The sequence below is a fragment of the Myotis lucifugus genome, unplaced genomic scaffold (genome assembly GCF_000147115.1).
Source record: "Myotis lucifugus unplaced genomic scaffold, Myoluc2.0 scaffold_91, whole genome shotgun sequence".
Classification (NCBI taxonomy): domain Eukaryota; kingdom Metazoa; phylum Chordata; class Mammalia; order Chiroptera; family Vespertilionidae; genus Myotis; species Myotis lucifugus.
Window position 1 is genome coordinate 2,797,513 of NW_005871139.1, and position 5,785 is coordinate 2,803,297.

A 5,785-nucleotide genomic window follows, 5' to 3' on the forward strand; every position below is an offset into this window, starting at 1 on the left:
AACAGCTGAGAAATCGGAGGCAGGAATTTCAGGAACTAGGATAACTCCGTGACCGGGGCTTGGAAATTCCACCCTGTGACGCGGCTCTTGAAAGGTGCCAGCTTCCGATCAGTCTGGAGCACTTTCCAGCAGCCCGGGGTGGGGCGGGAAGGGAGCCGGGGGAGGAAGGGAATGTCTCCCACTGAGAGGCAGGCCTGTGGCCTTGGGGGGTGTGGGGTGAGGCATGGGTAGCTGTGGGGTCCTCCATTTAGCCCTCTCTCACAGTAACCACAACTATAACAATAAACAAACCCCCTTTACTGCCCATACCAGGGAATCTTGTGAAATGAGGTATTATCCCTCAGGTTTATAGGTGAGGACTCAGAGGCACAGAGAGGCTGAGTAACTTGCCTAAGGTCTCACAGCTGGCAAATGGCAGAGCTAGGGACCTTTAGGGGATCACAGATCCCTTTTGTGGATCTGATGAAAGCTATGTACCCAGTACCCAGGAAAAACTTAGAATGAACTTATATACAACATTTTATATTCAATTTCAGGGGTTTCAAAGAGCCCCTAATCCCATTCCGTGGTAAAGCAATTGGATAGTAGGGCCAGCGTGGAATGATCTCCCACCCCATCTCCAGCCTGACAAATACTCCAAGGCAAGGCAACCGTGTATATGAGGGTGGCTTACAGCAATTGCCTGGCACCCCTCAAAACCCCTGCTATCCTGGGACCCCGGATTTGGCCTAGTTGATTTGAGAAGTCTTCCCAGACTGCTCTGGTGTTAGGTGGGGATAGGGGTGGGAGGTGGGAGGCGGGCTGGGCTGGTCAAATTATAATGGGCTCTGTGGAGAAGCCAGAATTGTGCTGTATTAGAGGACAATGCTTTTCTCTCACACCCTCAGGGTATCCTTTTCGGGTAGAGATTTGGAACTGCCCCGACCAGAAGAGATGAAGGCTTCCTCCCTTAATTAAATGCCCAGGGGTTGCTATGGAAACCAGAGCTTCCAAATCCCGGCCAGACAATGGGGAGAGGAGCTGCCTCCAGCCTAGAAAGTGAAGCTTCAGGGGCCTCACTGGGGACAGGAATGGAAGCCGGAGGGTGAAAAAAAGGGGTGCCAACCAAGGATCTCAGCCCCCCTTCTCCCTGGAACTGTGGGAAGGGGCCTCTCAGAACCAAGGGGTCTGCCTGAGACAGGATAGGGGGTGAGACTAAGGGGGGGTAAGGGGGGAGACACACTCCTGGAAAGGGAAAGGGAGTGGGGGTGGGGTAGCTGGAGTCAGGCACTGCCCAGAACTGAACCCCTCCTTTGTTCCCAGAGGAGAAAGCCAGCCAAGTTGGTAAACAAAGGGAAGAGGCCAGAGGGCAGACAGCTAGGCGATAAGGCCTGGGCCGCACAGAGCTGAGTAGTGAAGCCTGAGAGAGGGAGGGGAGTCTCCAGAATCCCACCGACAGGCTGACCCTTTGCTTATATTGTCACATTAACACGCACCATCACCAGAACCACACAGGACCCACACAGACACACGCCTCTACAGAAACAGGGTGCTGAAGCACCTGTCACTGGGGACACAGCCCCCTTTGCATCCCCGCCCTTTGGAATGCCTCTGTAGGGAAGGCAAAGGACGGCTCTGCAACCAGCTCAGCCGAAGGTGGCACTTCAGTAGGCATGGATCCTGTCACCTCATGTCAAGGAGAAAAGACCCGATTTTGAAAGCATGATACCTGCCATTCATCAGCACTTAGTGCCAGGCACTATGTTGAAGGCAATACAAACAATCTCTTCAATGCCCCCTCCAGCGCTGTGAGTAAAAGTCTTCGCTTACTAGAGAGGGGAATCTGAGGGGGAGTGAGGTCGAGCCAGCAGGCCTCACCGTCAGACAGACCTGAACCCAGGTCTGTCTGACTCGAGTGCCCGTGTGCCTTATCACTTTCCCCATCTCTGCTACTAAAACCTCTTGGAAACTTTTCTCAGAAAGCCCACTCTGTTCTCATCCCTTCACTCTCCCACTCGGTGTTACCTAAATACTTCTGTAGAAGCAGTTCCCAATTTGTAAGCTGGTTATCTAAAGGGTTTATATATAACTTGGTGGTTTGAAACCCAAACACATTTTTCCCAGAGAAAAGGTATTAAATGGGTCCAGAAAGGCCACTTGACCCAGAATGCAGCTGACAGTGGTACATCTCGTTCAGGACTAGCCTCGGGCCCCAGTCATCATTAATAATATCATTTCCTCGCCCTAACCGGTTTGGCTCAGTGGATAGAGCGTCAGCCTGCGGAATCAAGGGTCCCAGGTTCGATTCCGGTCAGGGGCATGTACCTTGGTTGCGGGCGCATTCCCAGTAGGAGGTGTGCAGTAGGCAGCTGATCGATGTTTCTCTCTCATTGATGTTTCTATCTCTCTATCCCCCTCCCTTCTTCTCTGTAAAAAATCAATAAAATATATTTTTTAAAAATATCATTTCCTGGAGAAATACACTCTCCAGTTACATTGGAGAAAAAGAAACGGCTTTCTTTCCGTACTTTCTCCTCCCTCTCCCCCCTCACCCTGCTGGACCTATACTCCAGTTTGTGGAGCGGCTCAGGGGGGATGATCATAAATCATAAATCAAGGCTACATGCTGGGTGCTGACCAAAAAGGCATGTTTCTTGAGGGGACCAGGGTGGAGAATGGCTCAGGAACCCAGCCTTCCAAAGCAGAGAGAAGGCTTGAGGGCAGAGGGGGTGAGCTTGATGGCTGTCTGCAACGATGTAAGGACTATCTCGATTGCACGTAGCTCCAGAGGACCAAACTAGGACCAAGAAATAACGGGGCGTCAGAGTTCTCTTTGGTGAGAAAGAACTTTCTAACCATTAAATCTCTTCAAAAGTGGGATGGGCCTCTTGGTGAGGTAATGCATTCTCTGCCACTGGGAGCATTCAAGGAGGAGGTACATGACCTCCTCTGAGCATGTGGGAGAGGGGAAGAAGCATTGGACAAGTAGACCTCTGAGATCCCTCTAAATTTATATACCCATTTAGCAAAATGTTATGGAGTATCTCTATGTGCCCAGCACTATGCCTAGGAACAAGGGTTACAGTGGAGAATAAGATGGGGTCCTTGCCCTCAGGTGCATACAGTCTAGTGGGAGAGTCAGGCATTAAATAAATAAATACAATTGAATATGTAATTTCAAATGATGATATCATTATAGAGGAAAATAATAGGGTACTAATGTGAGAATAACAGGGATCTAATTGAGATTGGACTCAAGAGGGCCTCTCTGAAGAACCCAGTCAGACTGAGATTTAAAGGATGAGTAGGGGTCAGCCTGGGAAAAGGTGTGTGTGTGTGTGTGTGTGTGTGTGTGTGTGTGTGTGTACACGCGTGCGCGCGCGCAAAAAGGCAACAGCAAGTAAGAAGACAAGAAGACCCTGGGGGGAGAAAGAACAGTGTGACTAGAAAATTGTGAGTGGAGAATGGCAAGAGATGACACTGGCCAGAGAGGAAGGGGCTGGGTCTCACAGACCCGGACCTTACTCTTAACTAATTGCCCCTCTCCAGTTCAGGATCCCTAGGCCTTGGTCTCTGGAGCTCCCCCAGGTGCAAGTCCTCATCCTTTCCTGTGGCTCCTCCCACCGCCCTGGGACCTCCCCCCTAGTGGTGTTCCTTGTATTTTATCAGTGTCCCAGGCGGTGGATGGTAGAATTCGGCATCTGCCTTGTGTGGGAGGCCCAGGTTTAATTCTTTACCCTTGCCTTTGCTCTCAAGAGGTAGCATCTTTTAGTGGTGGAGCCCAGACTCTGGAACCAGACTGCCTGGGTTCAGATGGTGGCTGTTTGATCTTGCCAAGTTACTTCACTGCTGTGGGCCGCATTTGCTCCACGTGTAGGAGGAAGATGACCATACCTTGCTCCTAGGAGTGTTATGGATTAATATTTGTTAAGTATTTAGGACAGTGCCTGGCATGTAAATCACTGGCAATAAATCATTGCAACATCTGCTTCCCTGTCTCATCCTGTGCTCTCCCAGTTCCACCCCTAGGCCCACAGCGGGAGCCAGGGACCAAGCCACTTTTCCTCCCCCACTTTTCTAGCCAAGGCTACCTCTGGCCACAGCTCTTAAAAAGTAGGTAGAACTGCCCAGCTAGTATGGAGCAGTGGTGGAGAGTCAACCCATGAACCAGGAGATCTTGGTTCAATTCCCGGTCAGGGCACATGCCTAGGTTGTGGGCTCAGTGTCCAGTAGGGAGCATACAGGAGGCAGCCAATCAATGAGTCTCTCTCATTATTGATGTTTCTATATCTCCCTTCCTCTCTCTTAAATCAATTTTTTTAAAAAGTAGGCACAGCTGAGCTCACTGCTGCGCAGCCCTCCTCACCTCCAGAGTAAAAGATGTTCCTAATGGGAGGTGCAGGCAAATCAAGATGCACTAGTAGTGGTTCCTTCCTCCCCTTCTAAGTGGTTTCAGAGGTTCAGGGTATTCTGGATACACTGAATGTATCAATGAGTCTCATTTCCTGGGCCCGGGCCTGATCCCCAAGACTGAGTTTAAAGCTCCTCCCACATGCTCCCATACCACCCTATGCTCATTTCCAACGTCTAACTTACACTTCTACTGCATGTTAGGGTCGCCGAAGGAGGAACGCTCAAGGCCAAAAGGGGTGAAGAATTATGAATTTATTGGGTCATCTGGATACCAGATGGTCTGAGCCCCAAAATGGTGCCAGCACCCAAAGACTGGGAGTCAGAGGTTTTTAAAGGACTCTAGGCAGGCTTTTTCTGGGCAGAGCATTCTCTGTGCAGGTCCGGATTCTGGGAAACTCCAGAGGGGAGAGATAATGGTCTTAGCAAGTGGAATGTCCATTGTGAAGTGGCCTAAAGGTCCATTCCAGGGGAGGGGGGATCGATTCCATTATTTGATCAGACCTGACACTGTATAACCACTGGCTTTCTTGTCTGAGTCCTTCAGGACAGCAGCTGCCTCCTTGTTCTCGTTGCCTCCCGGGGCCTACAGATGGCACTTAGCTTTCCCATCTTCTCTCAGCAGCCCTCCTCCTGGTACCTCGGAGCCAGCCACACTGGTCTGCTGTTCTCTCTCCTCGGGGCCTTTACTTGTGCTTTTCTCACTGCTTAGCGTGTTCTTCCTCAGGTCTTTGCCTGGTCTTTGCCTGGCAAGCTCCTATTCCTTCTTCAGCTTACCCATCACTTACTCTAGGAAGCCTTCCATAGGCCCCTGATCTAGGTAGGCGAGTCTCCCTGCACCCGGATTTCTCCACTGTATTTTAAGCATCTCTTCCCTCGTCTGTGTCTTCCATTCACCTGTCAAGCTCAGTCAGGTTTATCTAATTTACTATTGTATCCTCGGTGCCCAGCATAGGGCCCATAATAGACCAGGAGTTTATGCCCTGGAGCCTATGGATGAGCTACATCCAGGGGTTCATAAGGCTCCCAAAATCTTATGAAAATGCTTGTAGCCCTGGCCAGTTTTCTAAGTAGTTAGAGCATTGGCCTGAGGACTGAAGGGTCTCAGGTTCAATTCCTGGTCAAGGGCACGTACATTGGTTATGGGTTTGGTCCCTAGCCCCACTCAGGGTGCGTGCGGGAGGCAACCAATCCATGTGTCTCTCTCATTTCTCAATCTCTCTCTCTCTCTCTCTCTCTCTCTCTCTCTCTCTCTCTCTCTCTCCTTCCTCCCTTCTACTCTCTAAAAATCAATGGAATAAATACCCTCGAATGAAGATAAAAAAAGAAGAAGAAAATGTTTGGAGGTGTTCCAGGGGGGTCAGCCGATCTTCACCCCCGAGCTTGCCTTCCCAGA